Source organism: Urocampus carinirostris, chromosome 8, assembly GCF_059441175.1.
Source record: "Urocampus carinirostris isolate Australia breed hairy pipefish chromosome 8, RoL_Ucar_1.0, whole genome shotgun sequence".
Classification (NCBI taxonomy): domain Eukaryota; kingdom Metazoa; phylum Chordata; class Actinopteri; order Syngnathiformes; family Syngnathidae; genus Urocampus; species Urocampus carinirostris.
In genome coordinates, this window is record NC_142356.1 from 29,651,386 (window position 1) to 29,671,612 (window position 20,227).

A 20,227-nucleotide genomic window follows, 5' to 3' on the forward strand; every position below is an offset into this window, starting at 1 on the left:
CAAGACTCAGGTTCATTTATTTGAAAATGTGACTGTGCCTCACTTGACACAAACCCCACCGCACATCACTGCCAAACGGGATCATTTTTGGCCCCGTCACATAAATGAAACATTTAATTTATCCATCTATATACCGAGGCCGTATCTCCCTAGTGGAAGGTGGCGCGGTCAAGAACACAGTCACATTCACCAAACATTCATTTGACTTTGCACTTCCCAACCTGACACCGAACAATAAACAATCTTATAAAATTAGTATATTTGTGAAATAAAGTGCCATATAACAAAATACAGTCGGAAAAGAGTGACTTTTTATTATAAATCTGTTTTCCTCTCAAAAAATATGTTTATTAAAAAGGTTTGCCATTTATTCTTATATTAGTATAGATACACTCTTTTTTGTATTCATTTAAATATTTCAATACATAACTAGGGATGGTTGACTAACAATGACAAGTACTGTCTTATTGCCATTGCCAGCCATAGTTTAAGGTATCAGCACTCACGACACTGGCCGATACATGTATCGTATTCCCTTAGTGGCCTATTTTAGACCTAAGATTTATGGCCCGAGCCCGAACCCGAACCCGAGGCAATTTCGGGCCGGGTCGGGCCTGAAATGTCAGTCATACGGTCGGGTCGTGTTCGGTCCTGCTTTTTTTTTTTTTTTTTTTTTTTTTTTTTAAATTAATTAATAATTATAAATATATGTTCATTAAAAATATATACTTAAACTATGTATGGATACTAGACCAAGGAATACTTGTTATAAAATAAATAATTTGGATAAAACGGAGAAGGAGCTGTAATTGCTTTTAACGGAGCCAGAGCATGCTCTGTGCACGTGACGTGACGTGAATGCTGTCCTCTTAATAATCTTCCCCTCCGCAAATTTGCTTTATTTTGTTTTAAAGCGTATTATATAGAATACGATCGCTTTTGTCGGAAGCGTACATTGACGTTGGTGACATTTTCATCAGCGTTAAAAAACGCAATTTGTAGAATACGATCGCGCTTTATTGTTTAAATAAACGCGTTATATAGACTAGGATCTCCCAATTGTTATAATTAGCTCGCTTTATTGTTTTAATAAGCGTTTTATATAGAATACGATCGCTTTTGTCGGAAGCGTACATTGACGTTGGTGACATTTTCATCCGCGTTAAAAAACGCAATTTGCAGAATAAAATCACGCTTTATTGTTTAAATAAACGCGTTATATAGACTAGGATCTCCCAATTATTATAATTAGCTCGCTTTATTGTTTTAATAAGCGTTTTATATAGAATACGATCAGGGGGGGGGGGAATTTGCATAGGAGTCGGAAAAGGGCACAACACGTCAACACCCCCTCAATGAAAGTGCTGCGCTAAAATCTTAAGGACGTACTACTACTGCTGCTGTGGATTATGGCCCAATGATCAAGTCGTCAAAATGACGGACGCCCTTAAATGTTTTCGCTACCTCAAAAAAAAAAACCCGTCAATGACAGATTGTCGCTTAATGTAACATCTGCAGTGCAGACACAGAAATATAAAAGATGTAAATGTTTATACAGTTTTATTTAACTTAGGCCTAGATGTTGTAACAAAAGGCAGAGTTTAATTTGTTATCATAAATCACCCCTCCTTATAAATAAAATATGTAATTTCGGGCCCCTTTCGGGCCGGGCCAGCAAATCCAGTTAATTAGTCGGGCTCGGTCCGGGTCGGGTTTAATACCCCTCGGGCCTGCGTCGGGCTCGGGTGCTTTTTTTTGGCCCGATCTTACCTCTAGCCTATTTATAACCAGTAAAATAGAATTCAAGGGAAAATGAAATGCTGTAATTGTTGTCTTTGTAATTAGCACTTTTTTAGGCAGTATGGGCTCGGTGGTTATGCACTAGTGGTATCAATATGAGGTATCGGTATTGATGACAACTTAGGTGTTTAGTATAGGTCTGAAATAATTGGTATGTAACGTTTTTTACAAAACATAACACTCATATTTTAGTTAATACATTTTACACATAAAAATCTATGCATTTGTTTTACAAAACCTAGCTGTGTAAATTCATACTATTGGTGTGACACTTTTTATCCAATGACATTAAAATAAATGTACAGTATTTTCCCTGAAATATTTTTTTCCAGTAAAGTCTTTCGTATTTTTAAAGAATTTGTATCGTTATGTTTTTTGGACCCAAGAAAAATGTTTATTAAGTATACTTAGCAGTTGGAGGCAGAACTGCTGGAAGGCGACTTTCCTCTTTTTTACTGACATAAAAGTTTTTGGGGTACTTTGTATTCAAGGACTGTTTTTCTCACACCAAAACACTTTTTTGCATGGATGTAGGGAAATGATAAAAGTTTTATGGAGTTCAGCATTAATAGTATGTGTAAAATTATTAAAATAAATGTACAATTATTATATCCCCCACTGTTATCATCTTTAACAAAATTTGAGGGATTAGACAAAACTTTTGCCGACGGTGCCTTAATGTCCCGAAATACGCATACATTGTTATCTATTTACTATTAAAACCATTTTCCATAAGAAATATTTTGGGATAAAGAATAAAACCTGGGTGTCTCAAATATTGATATTATCGATACTGAGCAAGTCCTTGGATCGGATCAATACCATCGTCCTGGGATTGATACTGTACTCTGCTTCTCCACAAAATTCTTCAAAGTGTTAATTCTCTGCTATTCTCAGATATTATGCTGCACTCGCCATTTAGGCCAGTCTCCAACCACTACCTTGTAAAAATGTTTGCCCATTTATCCTGACAATCTTTTTCTTTTAGTTGTTCCTTTTAAGTCTTTATTACATGCATATCCTGGAGTGCCACATCTAATCTCATTGCAAACAATCTTCCATACGTTGTTATCGATGAAAATAAAGACAAATGTAATTTCACTGACATTTTTTAATATTTAATTTTTTAATAAGTTTGTCTCCTAATGTATTTAATGTCCTCAAAGGTGGGATAGTTACTTTATAAAAAATAAAACATTTTAGTGCCTAAAATTGTTGCGCCGTGTTGGGTTAGGGGATTAATTATTTAAAGATCATCACATTTCCAAGTAAAACGTATCTAATCGATACAAATCGATTGTACTGTGTATTTACTTGGGGTAGATCGATATCATGATCCCCAGTTTCGCCCATTCCTAGAGTCTTTTATCGTTTGTTCGCAGAAGTACAAATCCAAAAATCCGAAAAATGATCGGAGGGACCCAAAGGCAGCTCCTGAGTGCCAAAAAACACAATCGGATGTTTGCCTTCTAATAGCTGAAAAACATTTTTGTATCTTCCAACTTTTAATAGGCCTGAGCTGCACTTGTGGACCACATTTTCATTTGACATTTAAGGGAGGAAATTAGCTTCTTCGTCTTGCCGGCCGACTCTGACTGAGGTTTTCATCTTTTGACTCCTCCGCACAGAAAGCAAGCGATCAAAAACTGCATGACTTTGCTGCATAAGACATTCATTAAGATCCCGGCAACGAAAAGCCAGGAAGCGTGGAAAAAATGAAGGCGCTTCTCAGAAGAAGACTCACAGAAGCTTACTTTTTGTGTCTTGTTCGTCGGTCAGCGAATCAATGAAAAAATGAAGGCGACCTAAAATGCTCCTTTAACAACGCTGCAGTCAACCAGATAAATTGCAGCTGGTCAAAGGCGGAGGCAGAAGTCGCTGCGCCTCTCGACCTTTGGGTCCTAACACTGTTGACTTTTGGCCCCAGGCTTCGTCTCGGATTTTATTGATCTGCTGAGAAAAGCTTGGTCGGTAAAATTTGAAGGTCATTTCTGATGTTTTTGCCCCAATGTTACATTCTGCTTACTCATCACCCTGTGTCAAGTAAAACTGCTGATTACAGACTCATATGTTTACTTTTCAATGAAGGGACTGCACATCAAAAACTTTACAGAAGTGTCTGTTTGTGGTTTTGTGTACAGACCTATTTTTCCAAGGTGCAGCAGATAGGTTTGGAGTATGGACGCCATGAGTTTGTGTGCATTGTCTTATAGCATCTGAATTAAGAGAAAGAATGGGTTGAGTAATTGAAGTTTGAACCATGTTGCAGATCAAATGTCATGTTTAAAGTTGCATTTTCTCTTTAGCAAATGGTATGAAATATAGATATTTATAGCTGTTTATTTTCCTCCCTTTTCAGATTATTTTTAAAAAAAAGGTTAAAACAGAGGGAAGAACATCAAGTTAAAATATTGAGAAAATCTAATATCGTCAAATTTAATTAAAGAAATACTCAGAAATACAATTCAAATGGTTACATTTTACTACATTTTTTTTCTGCATAACTGGATGTTACCCGTTGTGCTTCAAAAGAGAAGTAGAACATTTGAAGAAAAAACAAACAAACAAATAAATACACAAATTAAAAAAAATAAAAAATACTATTAAAAACCCATATGTAAAATCAACATTCCTATTAGACAACTGAACTGAAATTAAATACAGGGAAAGGATTATTGATCCCCGCCCCAGCGATGCAAAAATCAAGTTGAAATCGGAGGGGAAAAAAACGAAAAATACTATCAAAATTTATTGTATAATCTGAAAAATAAGGTTCCTCATTTTAATCTAATGTTACAAGCCAACAATAAAAATAAATGCATAAAATAATTTTTCATTTTCATCATCGTTAACAAACAGAGGGTTTCTCCTGCTACGGGTTACCATACAAGTCAGTACTATCTCTTTTATATGGGGGACCAAACCCCTACTCCCCCAAAAAAACAGCCTGGAGAGGGATGGCCGCCGCCAGGCTATACTTGCCTAAGACACGCCACAGGAAGTAGTGCCCCTACGACTCAGTCCGTTAAGAGATCCGTGAACTCTGATTGTTTATTGATGATCTGTGATTTTGAAAGACATATTCGTTTAATTTCTGTGATGGAAATTTTGTTGGAATCAGAGGCTGGAGATGAACTTCTTCTCCGGAAGTCTTTTAATGGCAGAATATTCTGGACATCTCGGTGATATAGCCAAAGGATAAATTCTGACAATACTGTACAGGTGACAGTTGAAGCAAGGTTGTTATACTTTTATGAGGCATTGCAAAAACACTGTTTAATTTTCTGGGGTATTTTTCATCTCTTTCATCTCAATATCTGTCAGCTATTTTGAGAGCTTGCCCTTCTGCTGCTGTGGTCGTTGGACTTATTGACATGAGGTGCTTGCGGGTAGCAAAAAATATGTGTTAAAATTATTTTTCATTTGACTTGAGAATTTTGGGATTTTTATATGCAAAATTGCTTTCAAAAGTTTTCACAATTAGCGTTCAAATACTACAAGATTCACTTATCTCACTGGAGAACTGCGTGCAATGTGCCAAGGGGCGATTTTTCAGAGGGAATGGCGCAGTTACTTCATTCATATATAAAGGTACATTTTAAGATTATTTTGTTATGTTTTTAAAATAAAGCACATTAATTGTTGCCAACCAAATGACGCTTTACCTCACCGCACGTCACTGCGATTACAAGTACCCAACTCCTCCGTACAGTAAACCACCGATGGCAGATATCAATGCAACTGATAAATAAAACTCTGTTTACTTTGCAACGCAATGGCTGATACTTTCAAAGGAATACTATTCAACACCAACATAATATTTTGCCTGAATATTATATATGATATTTCATTATTCGGCAATTAGGTATTTTTTAAATCTGCATTTCCAAAATGGCAACCAATGGGTAGCCGATCCTTGTGTCGGCCATCGTCAAAGTGACGAGAGCTTAGAATAGGAATGTCAAACTCGGTTTGGATCAGTGGCCGGATAAAAACTTTATGTTCTAAGGTGGGCTGGATCAGTAAAAAACATGTAAACAGCAAATATTTAGCTTTGTTTTTCAGTACTATGCTTTATCATTTAGCATATATTTGAAGCCCATCGTAAAAATCATAATCACGGATGATCTGTTTTTAACACATTTATTCAGTGACAATGGAACAAATGGTCTTCATGTTTGGCATTGAATGTGTTAACAATTTCTTTATTTTAACAGTTGATTTGAACCAACTCTCTACAAACATAAACTAACTCAAATGGGAGTTATGAATTAAAATATGTTTCGTCAATTATACAGCTTGGAAATGAATAAAAAATATATACAAAATAATAGTTATAACAGTGAACGGGCAATAACATGTCAGTTCAACCTACTAGGCTAGGGTTGAGAAAATGCTGCACAATATTGTCTTTAACATGAAACCAGACTGTACGTCTTGCAGTGGGAAGGAGCATTCGATGGAAATGAGCTACAGACCTGCTTTTTTTGAAATACTTGAAAATTTACGATGGGCCAGATTTAATAATCCCACGGGCCTGGTCCCTGCCCACAAGCTGTATGTTTGACATGTTGCCTAAGAGAATTTCGGTATTGGTATCAATACAAGTAAGTCATAAGAATATTTTTAAGCATCACTGACACCAATCCACATACACACACAAATGTTTTATTTCAATCAAAAGTTATTCAATTGAATTGGGCATTAAAATGTTACTCCATCATCTGCTTTAGCAACTTCCTATGGATCTCTTCTCGCAATACTGTACGTTCATGTAAGTTAGAAAATTAACAAGCTTGCATTTTTGCATGCCTAAGTTTTTCAGCTGCAAGGTTAATTAAAGAGGAGGGGAAAAAAATAAATGTTTTTTTTGGGTGCAGTGATTCATATGACCTGGCTTGTCTTTGAGACCAGCGCCGCCAGCCACCGCATCCTCTCGCTTTGGACAATCATATGACTCACAGAGCAGGTGGAGAAAGGCCAAACGTGCCCAGTAGCACATGAACCTGTCATCCGAATGCAATCTTGCCTTTTTAAATATTCGACATGTGATAGAATTCTGTACTAGTCCAGTTTTGGGCTTAGTGGCCAGAATGTCAGCATCACCTCTAAATGATTTGGCCAAAACAGAAGCATTCACACTATGACATCACTCTGAGCCTTTTGCGTTATTTAACAACAAAGTTGCGACACTGTAGTAAACCGCTGACCACAAAAATGATCCAAACGAGAAAGTGCGTTAGAAGCTATTTTTTTCTAAACACACCATTACTATTAGTATTATAAAAAGAGATCATTCATTCATCCTTTCATTTGCATTTGGAAACTATTATTTCTAAACTTGAAAGGTACGTTACCCTAACAGGCAGGATAAAAAAAGCCCCCGTACAAAGGTTCCGGGCGCAAACCAATATGGTATAGGTGGACCATGTTCACTCTACAACAGGGTGCATTTTAACCACCGCGGGACCTGCCTAAACCCGAAGATACCAGATGCTAGCGTACAACTTGTCAGCCACTCTCTTTCTTACTGTGAAAGGAGAGGCCCTCAAATTTCGTTGTACTTTTGAATGATGACAGTAAAGACCAATATTTTGACTGGAACTCTGTGTTCTGTGTTTAAATTTTTAGTTTATAGTTGTGATTTTGTTACAGTCATACACGTTCAGTTGGTGAGGTATGTTTGACTCTTGGTGGATTTTATGAAGGTGCGTCGCTACTTCACAGTTTTTCACTTTTCGCAGGGGGGTTTAGGTTCCCATTAACGACGATAACCAAGGTGTTACTGTATACCATTTGTAACGTTCACGGGAAGTCTGTGGCAGGTACCTGTTCCATGATAAAGAATGCAGTGGTCCCACATCAAATGCCAGAAAAACTTAAATGAGTAAAGCACAAAGACAACCACAGCACCTGTAGAAAATTAATTCATGCACTACGCCAAGATGCTTTGCAGACCCCTAAACACGGCAAAGATGACATAAGGTTTATGGAAACTCTGATGACAATTCAATATTGAAAGAAGCGAAGTTTTAATAAACACTAAATACAGTTTTGAGTCATTATAAAAATATTGGGGGCAGCACGGCGCCGCAGTGGTTAGCGCGTGTGCGGCACAGTTCTAAGGTCTTGGGAATTTCCTGTGTGGGTTCAAATCCAGCTACCGGACTACCTGTACGGAGTTTGTATGTTCTCCCCGTGCTTGCGTGGGTTTCCTCCGGGCACTCTGGTTTCCCTCCACATTCCAAAGACATACATTTCAGGTTGATTGGCCGGTACACTGGTTAAGAGGGCACAGCAGCGCCTGTACTTCCTACGGAGGATGAGGAGAGCCCACCTGCCCCCACCCTCCCTCATCACATTCTACAGGGGCACCATAGAGAGTATCCTGACCAGCTGTATCTCTGTGTGGTGTGGAGGCTGCAGCGCTACCGACTGGGGTAGTGTGAGGAGGGTAACGAGGACAGCAGAGAAAATAATCGGGACTACACTTCCCTCCATTCAGGACATTGGCCAGAAGCGCTGCCTATCCCATGCTAAGAACATTATCGGGGACCCCTCTCACCCCCATCATGGACTGTTCACTCTGCTAGCCTCTGGGAAGAGGTACTGCAGTGTGCGGTGCAGGACCACCAGGTTCCGCAGTAGTCTAGTCCCCCTGGCCATTAGACTGTTAAATGGTCAATCTAACATATAGTTAACCTAAATCTAAAAGGCTGCTAATCTGACTTTTTGCACTACTGGCAGTTCTTTATAGCTTGCCACTCCTTGCACATTTGCTCTCTGCACTATTGTACTTACAGCGTTATTGTTACAGTGTTAATGTTACTGTTTACCTGACTTGTTAACCTGACTGCCCATTTTGCACATCCGGTTAGCTACTCCTCTTGCACCAGACATGGGACCAAGTCACACATGTGCAAGTCTCAAGTAAGTCTCAAGTCTTCACCTTCAAGTCCCAAGTAAGTCCCAAGTATTTTTTTCTTGGGCAAGTCAAGTCACAAGTCAAGTCCCGAGTCTTAGATTGCCAAGTCCAAGTCAAGTCACAAGTCATAAAAACAGCGACTCGAGTCGACTCGAGTCCAAGTCACTAAGTCTCAAGTCCCCATGTCTGTCTTGCACTATCGGCACTATGGTAAAATACTATACGTAGCCATAATACAATACAACTTTTACTTATATCTGTACATTCAAGGAAACTGTGCGGGTCAGATGTATCGACATTTCGTTCTGTATACACGTGTACTAGAATGACAATAAAGTAGATCTGAATCTGAATCTGAATCTGAAATTGTCCCTAGGTGTGAATGAGCGAGCGAGTTGTCTGTCCCTGTGTGCCCTGCGATTGGCTGGCAACCAGACCAGGGTGTCCCTTGCCCACTGCCCGATGATTGCTGGGATGGGCTCCAGCACCCCCGTGACCCTACTGAGGATAAGCGGTGCAGCTAATGAGATGAGGTGAGATGAGATAAAAATATTGACTTCCTAATTCAAAAATTTGGCGCCATTAAAACACCAAACTGCCAGTACATGTGTCTATAAAGAGTTTTTAGTGATAGGTCACATGAGCAGACCTGACTTATCTCATCCGAGCTGCCCTCCAGCAAACAGTCCCACATTTTTCTCTCGCCACCTTATCCAATAGACGACGGCAATCAGTTTGGCCCCGGAATGGCGAGCAAGGGAGCGTCTGTCTGTGCCGTCGACGAGTTGCACCGAAGGCGGTATGTGGAAGTATGGCGCTTGTGAAGAAGGGAGCGAGTTGAAGAATGGAGGGATGGATAGACGACAGAATGGATGGCTATCTGGGTCGGCAAAGTGCAGCTGCGCAGGGAGCCGAGACGCCAGGCAGGAAATCAGTTGAGCAGACAGAATGTAGAGGATGTGTTGAGAGAATTAATGGCGAGGGTGAAGATACGGCTTTGTGAATTTGTGTGTGTGTGTTAGTACTATCATCAGTATGCCATTGCGGTTCCTCCCCGAAAAGACAAATGAGAGCCAACATGAGCGAGGACATACATATCAGTTGAAAACAAAGCGACCTTTCTCTCCGCCCTTCTCTCCCCCCTATTTTTTTCTCTCACCCTCAATTCCCCCTGCCATCGCCATCTGCAAAACTCACCAGCTTGGAACGTGCCACGCTAACCCCGCCACCTGTCCTGAATCACACTGTCAGAACACGAACCGTCCCCTCGTCATCAGGCTATGCAAAGGCGGCTGCCCTAAACTGTCAGCAGTCTAAAACGACACAGCTAATTGCTCTCCGTATGCGTTCACCTTCGTCTGACCCAGGTCAACCCGATGACAAACAGATATTTGGTAGCACACCCTAAGTACTACCAACCAGTCTGCAACTTCTAAAATATAGCTTGTTAAACGGTGTACACAAACCCCTGTGGTTACAAGAGGAAAGTCCAGAAACTATGTAAAATTAAATCATCATATGATGACATTATTTCTAGAAATATACAGTGATTTGCTCTCAGGGGAAGCAGGTGAGGCACAGCCTGATCTATCATCATGGAAATATCAAATGGTTAATGTTTTCACTGAAAGTTCTTCCTCATTTAACTTCACAATATTGAGGTCCCATCACATCAACGCCTAACAGAGGTCACTGGGGGTACTGATTTCCTAATTAGGGACACCAGCGTTTAATGGACGCTTGGACAGATCCTCAGCGTCCAATCGTTTACTTTTATGCCGGTCTCTGAAAACCCTCGACATTTCCTGTATGAACGAAGGATTTGCATTTAGCAACAAAGAGTGCTTAGTAGAGGAAGGAACTTGAATTACGGGTATATTTATTCTAGTATTGGATTGATAGACGCTCCCGTTGGTGTTTGACAATGACAATACTTATTCTGAATCTGAATAGAATTAGTTTGCTCACAGCAAGTCAAGCAATCCAGTATTTTTTTATTTCATTACATGGACTTTTTTTGATAATGGAGAATTACCTATCCATCGATTCTTTTATTCAAAAGGAGCAGCGCACATAATAAGCGTTTTTTTATGCCGCAGCCTCTAAATTGCTTTCTCGGTCGCCACTCAGATGACAAATAAGAATGTAGGTTCATTTATTTATTGATCTGACTCTGCCTCACCAGTCACAAATCTTACCGCACAAATCTAACTTTATTGGGACCCATGATTATGGGCAAATAAGGCAATAAAACACACTAGATCAACATAAAAAGGGATGTGGTCTCTCTCAAACACAATTGAATGGTGCCGGTTGACTGAACAGGAAGAGGACATTGGGAAAGGGGGGAGCGCGGCGGTGGGCCAATGGGTGGCTTGCATTGTTTGCTTATCATACGCCCCATTGTTTGCATTTTGTTTTATGCACATATAAACCGACCCCTTGATTTCAGCATTGTATTTTATAGTTTTAAATTTGGCTTATATGCAAGTACATGCGGTAATAAGACAAAATTGTATCTATTTCTTAATACGATTGTTTTAAAATAATTTTGCAAAAGTCGTATAATATAGGGCAAAATCATATAAGTTGACAGGTATGCCAGGTGTTGCCCGCCTCCAAGGTTTATTTATAGAGGCCTGTGCCAGGCGGGGACTGTGTTGTTTGCTGTTTTTCTTGAATAAATAAGTTACTGTGGTTAAAAATGGATGTAAGTTCACTGAGAAGTGTTTTACATAAATATCTGGTGTTTCTTTGGGTTTTAAGTTGAAAAAGTGCAGTGAAATAATGTGCTTCCAGGTTATCCACGTCATTTCCAGCTCTGGCAGCTCAACTTTAAAAAAAGACTCACACAATGGCTGAGAGGACTGTTCTGCGTCCAATCCGTCTCCATCCATGTTGAAGCATTAAGAACACAATGCTGTTTTCAAAAGTGTTTATGCGATGTGTTAACACCTATATCTTGTAATAGTTAAAATAGATGTAAAGTTTATGCATTTTACTTTTCACGTACCTATTGGCACGTGGTCTCAATCCATCGTATTCTACCGTTGCAGTTTTTACCAAGGGAATTAAAGCTTCAATAACATGTCCCCTGTTTTCAAAGCCATTCTTTGGTGGTTTAGCTCTGTGTCATTATCTGTGACACCACAGCCACACCTGTTCTCCAACCAAACACCCTCATGACCTCAAAACCCTACGCAACATTTCTCCAACAAAATTACATAACAAAAACAACACCTGCAAGGCCCTCTTGCCACCCTTACTGCATGCTCACCCAAAACCTCTGGCCGCTACATTAACTCTTTTTATCTTTTGCCGGTAAATAAACCCCCAGCTCGCAATCAAAGAGTAGTCGTCTACTCGTATTATCTGTTCCCCGGCAGCGGCTAGCATTAATGTGTCGCCGCCGCCATCGCCCAGCAGGTCGCCGCTCACGCTGCGATAAGATCTTGATGCATGCTAATCCAATCACTCTGACACGGGCATGAGTGCCAGGCAGACTACCTGCAGATTGGATGAAGGCTAATGATGGTGACGATGATGACGATCATTAAGGTCCGTATCTTACGATATTAGATGAAAGGACTTTTTGGCTTTTAAGTGGACAGTGCATTCCGAGCTTTGCACTCTGATGAAAGTCTTTCTCTACGTTTTTAAGCAAACAACCTCTTCAGCTATCTCATATTGTCAACATTTGTTTTTTGGTGTTTGCTGCAAAAACAGATAATATTGTGTTGGGATAATGAAATATTGTCACCGCATATATAGTAATTTTTTATGTGGATACCATTTGATAATTTTAATCCATGACATTGTTATCTTTGTATATATGCTTTCACTTGACATTTCATTCTTCCCCTTGGGGTTTTTTGCGTGTTCAGCCCTACCATCGCTTACCATGTTTCGGGAGAATAATCCCCTTTAAGATTATTTAGATGATACTGGTATCTGTGGCTGACAATATGTCTATGCTATTTTCATTCTCAATTCTCCTTGAGTTTTCCTTGGAAGATGGGCACTTGCCTATAATGACAACATCTGGTGAAAGAAAATCGCCCTGGCAAATAAGGGGAAGACCATGTGTTTGTCAGACCTACATTCTCAGTCCCCCCTTCCTCCGAGCATTGATATCAGGTCTTTAGTATCGGGTCATTTATCTCAGTGTTTTTCAACCTTTTTTGAGCCAGGGCACGTTTTTTTACATTGGAAAATCTTTGGGGCACACTACTAACCAAAATGGCTATAAAATGACACTGAACAGTATGTTTAATTGCAATATAATTTATAATTCCCCCAGTTTTTACAGCACAGACACTTGACATTGACATGATATTTGCAGAAAATGAATCATAAATGTTTTATAAAATTTTACATTTTAAAAAGTGACATTGGATAATTTCTCACAGCACACCTGACGATCTCTCACGGAAAATCACTGCTTTAACTCACGGTTGTTTGGTGAATACCCATACTGGTTAAAATTGAGTTTTCCCTTAAAGGAAATAAAGAAATTACCACGATCAGCATTTAACAGAGTGATCCTCAGAGTAACATTAGGTTTAAAGTAAATCCTAATTGTCCATTTCCACGTCGTGCACCACAGCAGACCAAATTCCAGCTCGTCATATCTCATCTAATCAAGTCATTAGCTTTTTGGGACAAACAAGTCCCAAGTCGTACAATTAGAAAAATGAATTTAATCTTGATTACAGATGAAAGCATCTGTAATGAAAAACACATCTTATGATGATAATAATGGTAATAATTGAATATTGAAAAAAACTGCTAAATACAACTAATATATGTTGTTTTGAACAAGGTACTTTTATTACCCCAAGAGAATTGACGTTCCTGAGTGAGTAGCAGCCCCCCTATCTTGTTCATCCGAGGAACTAGGGTGCGTGTAAAGTATCAGATCAAAAATCACGAGTGACAACCGTCAACAGATTTGTGGCACGGCAGCTCACATTGTCCCAGCGTGGTTCGACACACAAGCCGTCAAGCCAAAAATAAAACGTTTTTGAAATGTCTCCCGACTGGCAGACAACATCGTGATGTCAGTCAACATTTAAGTCCCATTCAAGGGATTTTTTTTAAGGGGCATCTACAATAACGACATTTTCATATGCACGTGCATACCTTCAGAGGACTTTCTGCTTACAACACATGCTAAACGTCTTACTTGTTATAAATCGTTTGGCTTTGGTTGACAGATGTCACTGCAGCATTGCTTTTCCACATGGAGGAATGCTTTACCTGATATGTGCAGCTGATTTTTTGCCCGCTCGATCTCTGCCAAAGACGGTTAAGGGCGTCAAAATTCAACTAACTAATCATACGACTGAGTTCACTCATTCAACAGCAATGAATGTCGAAAATCGAGTCCACCTGGGATTGCAGTAAATTGAATGAATGTATGAAGGAATGAAACTTTATTTTGAACATGAGAAAAAACAAAAACAAAACTACAAAACAAAAAATACAACGTTAATGTAAAATGTCCGAAAAGGAGTAGGAAGAAGCATATGCTTATTAAATCCTACCCTTTCGGCTTTCTCAATAATTGTGTCTTACAGCTAGATCTCCTGTGTATTTACATATAACAAACGCATTATTAATATACATATTTACATTGGTTCATATTACAAGACAATAGGGGAATTATAATAATAATAAATTCAAATGATATACCATATTTAGAAAACAAGTGTAACTCTGATCTGTGAAAAACACCTAGTGATCCTCAAATACCTTTATTTTCCCAATGCTATGTGAATATAATGTTTAAAACCATTAGACACAGCATATCGTACGTGTTTTCTTTTTACAGGCATTTTGTAGTCCCTTTGTAAACCATAGTCGAATTGTATTGTTCTATTGGACATTGTTTATCATGCAGTGGTAAGAAATGTCTCATATGCAAGATCAACATTATGTGTTCTTTAAAGAGTTTCCCAGTTTTGTGCGAATAAGTCGTTTCCTCTATCGTATTTGGTTTCTTTCTATTGTTTTACATTTGGCTGATTTTGTCTTGTAGTTTCTGTCATGTAAAAATTGGTAGGTGGTTACTGATGTCATTGATTAGTAGTCCACTCATTTTCTGGTTGTCCATGTCATTAAAGAACATATTATCAATTAGGGTTGCACAACGGGTTGTGATTCTACTTGGTCTGGTCATTTTGGGATATAAACCCAAACTATTCATTGTGTTGATAAATGTGTCAGTGATTTTGTTCTTGTTTGGATTTAGCAGGATCAAAAAACAACATTTTGATTCATTTTTGAAAACATTTTCTTCCGATGAGTTTGTAAATGGTTCAGTGCTTAAGGCAGGTGTTCTATATACACAGCTAATGATCAGATTTTTGTTTTTTCCTCATACAATTCAATTGTTATGCAGTCTAATAAATTATCAATCACAATTATCATACTTTCTACCACCTGAGAACTCAAGCTTTTATCCCCATACATTGCCACACCTCCTCCAATTTTGCTCTTTCTATTTTCATTGTTGAATTCATACCCATCTAGTTTAAAATTCATTTTTTTTTTAGCCTTGATCCATGTCTCTAAAATGGCGATTAGTAATGCCACTTCCGCGTTCCAAGTGATCTGCTACCCGTGACCGACGATCACCGGATCGTAGGTGCAAGCCCTTCCCTCCTTCTAAATAAAGCTGAGTAAATGAACGCAATTGGGTCCTGTCTCCGTTCCTGGTCTGTGACAGATTATTATAGCAGAACACAAGCAACAAGCAGACCAAACTACTGTAATATTTAGTAATATTTTTCAGGGGGGTTGCGTTGAATTTCGGGTATTTTTTTACAGGGCAAGTGGATGCATTTAAAATTGGAATGTCAGAAAATGGGTGGAGTTTTGGTTAATAGAAAATCGGTACTATTGTTGGACAAATTGGATCATGAAAACATTAAATAAAGATTTTCTATGTAATGCTGAGTAACATGAAACTGGAACAAGAATCTGGAAGTGTTCTAAAATACTGTAACATTCTCCTTCAGTTGTCCTCCACATTATGCTCACTTCCATTTCGAAATATCATTTGCATAATTGTAAATTCTAAAAATACACATTTGCAATCAGGCAGACAAGCCTGTGGCGAATTACCATGCATTTCTTCAAATCAGCTCGCACAGAGGCTCCTTATATGTTTTTTTATTTACATCTTAATTAACTGATTGCAGCACTGTTATTATTATTCTCACCCTTCAGTTAGCTTCCACACGCTCCGCTATTGTGCACGATAGAAAACTAAGTGAGCGCACAAACAATGCAAGCACACTGTCCAATTGTCTCTGTGCTATCTTATTTGTTCCGGGGGCCGATAAGCAATCTAAAGTAAATGAAATGAGGGAGAAAATAGGAGAAGGGAATGATGCTGCAGAGGCAACAACAGCAGGAAGAAGGGAGGAGGGGAAGCAAACACAAGAAAACAACTGAAAACTGTCGTTAAAGTCGAATTGAAAGTGCTGTGAAGAGATTGAGCAAGTAGGTCAGCAAGGAGGGGAAGGGAAAGGGGAAAGGGAGAGCGTGAGGATGGGGAATTGATAAATAGATCACCGTTCGGCAACGTTCGGTCTTTCCTCCAAACACCCCCGTGTACCTCTACGCACCCCCTCTGTTGCCACATAAACAGAATCCCTAACTCATCTGTTTCCTGTAAATGAGCCTCGTAAATAAGGCCAACGCACACTCGCGCATATGCAGACACACACGTGCGCACAAACCTAAAGCTGTACTGTGCAATGCCATTTTTGTTCCAATGCATGTTTTAATCATCATATTTTTGTTGAGATCCTTATTGTTGCCAAATTAGTCTCAGAACTGCAACGCCTCAGAGCTGAACTCTCAATAAAGCAGCGATGTACAGTAGGGAATCATGGAGGACTGATCCTGCCATATGTAGAAAATAATATATAAGTAGAAAAATACCAACAAATATATGCCATATAAAAAAATCAACACCTAAACAAGTCACATGCTACCTAAATATATGATCTAAATGCAATTTATTAAGTTATTTATGTATTTTGTCATACATTTTGCATTGTACTTTGTCTTGTATTTGGTCATGTAGTTTGTCATTCAGTTTGTCACATAGTCGGTCGTGTAGTTCGTCGTGTATTTTGTCGTTGATTTTGTCGTTTATTTGTTCTGTATTTTTTTTATCGCTTTTATTTCGCCATGTATTTTGTCATTTTATTTTGATTTCACTGCTTTGTCCTTGTCCCTCCAGTTGGGTTTAAGTCTGGTGGTTAGATCTATCCTGGCCATGATTTGTGGTTACAACACCTCTTCTGATATGACAGCTCCAGTATATTTCAATTTGGTGACAGGTTCTAGCTCTCTGTGGTTGGACAAAATATATGTCAGTATGCACAACAAAATACACAACAAAACAAATGACAAAATACACAACAAAACACATGATAATATAATACCAAAATAATAAATGACTGAATAAATGACAAAATGCATAAATGACTACCGATTCATTACATTCATGTCGTTTATTTAGGTATTGCATGTATTTTTTATGTGTTAATTTATTCATATGAAATATAGTTCATTTAAAAGCTTGGTAGACACTCAAAATAAGGAGGGACAACATCAATGGATTTTGAACTTGCAAGGAGAACACAGAGGAGCCCAAACCTCAGATAATAAATTCCAACCTGCTTCCGAAGCCATCACCTGAGCTTTATTTTTTTATCAAAAGGTTACAAAAGAAGTTCCACCCAGATGGGCGTGGGTATCAAAGAGCAGCAAATGATTGGCCAATAGTGTCATGATTACCGATGTGTATCACCTGTGCCCACTCCTTTGGTGCCAACTGCCTCGGACTCTGATTGACTCCTTGTCCCTATTTAAACCCACTCCTTTCTGTCCCCTTTTGTCAGTCCGTCTGCAAACCTCATTTAACTCTAGGCAAGCCTTTTTCGACCCTGACTCCCACCGTTTTTTTGCTCCCGTCTGTTCCCCGGCTTTGACCCGTTTTTGATCTTGACCACGTCTACTCTACCGTCCCGGCTTTATACCTCTTTTTGTCCCCGACCATGACTACGCTCTTTTCCTGGCTTCAGACTCGATTCTGACCCGACCACGTTTTTGCTCTCCTGTCCCGGCCACTGACCCCTTCTTCCGTTCCCGACCCTGCCATCGCTCGCCACGGTAGATCCACTTCCTCGTTCAGAGCGACCTGCTTCCCGCGTCCCGCAATCACTGGATCGTGGCCTCAACCCTTTCTTTCCTTCAATAAAACTTGTGAGAAACTCAACACAAGTGGGTCCTGCTTCCGTTCTGGTCCTGACAGATAGTGACATTAATGTAAGTTCATAATCGTCGGAACAACAAAAAACAGTACGCAATAACAGTGAAAAATAACGAAATGCATTCTCTGGAATCTCGTTTTCAGGTTTCCTATATAAGAAACACAATAAACTTATCACACATATTTGGAGCTATTCAGTTATTTATACATTATTCCCACATATGGCAAAATCTGTCCTCCTTAAAGAATATTTTGGGATTAGTATCCGCCAAAAATTTGCAGTGATGAGTCCATCGCGTGATCTGCCACAAATTATTTCTTCGACTCTCATCATATTAAAAAAAACTCTTACAGGCCAACCCTAATGTGAATTTTTCAGAGGTTGAATCGGCTCAAACTGACTCGTACATTAAACACAGCATTTAAAAAATTTTTTTTGTATTTTGTGCTCAAAAATAAACATCAAATTTGCTAAAAGTAGGACAAAAGGAGACACAAGTATAACAGTGGGGCAAAGCCTGGCTCCCAAAACTAGCCACAGCGTAGGAAGACATCAATAAGAAAAAAGTACGAAAACAAATAAATGAAATAGAAAATAAAAAAATGGGAAGGGGGTGCACAGAAATAAAAAATTTAAAAGAGAAAAAGGCAGTGGGCAAACAAGGCATTTTATGGGACCTACTCAAATCATTCTTGTAAGTCAATCTTTACAGCTGGATAGGGCCAGCCGGGGAAATTCAATCGGTAAGTTTATAGGAAAGGTGGTCCAAAAGAATTCCGCTTTGTGCCGCATACTCAAAATTGAAGCATACAGAGACCCATTATTGTCTCTGTAATTTAACTTTCAGACCAAAAACGTTTTTGTTTTGTTCATTAAATATTTCTTCAAGCAAAATAGACCAATCCACTTCATTTTCGACCAACTCAATTAATTTATTTACTGTATTTATTACAATCATATCCATTTTTGGGGGTGCTGTTTCATTAGTTCTCAATTATTTCCTAAATTATTTCAAACCAATTTAACTAACTTTTGAAGGGTTGTTATGAATCAAACAGCCAAATTGAGGGGGTTATTTATGCAAAACAACTTTTCCAGGAAGTAGCGAAACAGGTGTGCTGGATCTTCGGGCAGTGGGCAGGGGACACCCTGAACTGCTTGCCAGCCAGTTGCAGGGCACACATAGACAGACAACTCACTCACTCATTCACACTTAGGGACAATTTGGACTGGACGATGTTCATGAAATGCATGTTTATTTGGAATGTGGGAGGAAACCGGAGTGCCCGGAGGAAACCCACGCAAGCACGGGGAGAACATGAAAACTCCACACAGGAAGGTTCAGTCTCATGACCTCAGAACTGTGCCGCAAACGCACTAACCACTGCGCCGCCGTGCTGCCCATTAGCAAATATCATTGTCAGTAAATTGTTGTGGTCATGTGAAAAAAAGAATAATTTATTTCCAAATAGGTTGATATTGAATGTATTGTTGTTGACTCATTGTTTTTGTCCTGTTTTCATTTTAATGTTCGAAAATAGTTTTCATTTATTGTTTATTTTATATTAAAAAAAAAATTCAATTAAATTTAATATTTCATATTAACAAAACAATTCTGGTAGTATGAGTCAGTGAAGGACATGTGTGGGCTGCTAAACATTTGTCAGTGGCGACCCCTGGTTTATAACATTTCCATTTTCTATAAATAATAATAATAATAATAGATTGATGATCAAATCTGAATGATATATTTGATTCCATAGTAAAATGATATTGCTTCTCAACAGTAATAATGAGTTAATTGACGCCCGGTGCGAACGCAAAGCCTTAAGCACCGTTTTCAGCTGTGTTGGATTCTCTTGTCATTGTTCCTCAAGGATTAAAGGGAACTCCAGTCTGTGCCAGTGTTATACTTGTCTTACCTTTTGTCCTATTTTGTCATGTATTTTGTTGAGTATTTTGCCGTGTCCAAAGGATCTTTTTTTTGAAACACAGAAGACAAAAAATCCAGTCTGATGATACTGAGAGCGAATTTTAGTGTGTAAATTTCCCTACTTTTTAATTTGGATGCAAAAATGTTGGACTTTGCTTGATTTGTGGGGGAACATTTTCAAATACAGTGAGTATATAGTAAATATTAAAAAGAACACCACCAGACTAGTGGCACAGCCCCACGATGCAAAGGTTCAGGGTTCAAGTCCAGCTACCG

The 20,227-nt window shown here is 38.9% G+C and overlaps 2 protein-coding genes across 2 annotated transcripts in view; one reads left to right on the plus strand and one right to left on the minus strand.

Moving 5' to 3' along the window:
• Nucleotides 1–20,227, minus strand: part of LOC148361551 (protein ELFN1-like) — a 114,838-nt gene that overhangs the window by 44,445 nt on the left and 50,166 nt on the right. The window lies entirely within an intron of this gene.
• The window catches only part of LOC148361552 (sialoadhesin-like), a 97,167-nt gene that overhangs the window by 1,103 nt on the left and 75,837 nt on the right, over nucleotides 1–20,227 (plus strand). The window lies entirely within an intron of this gene.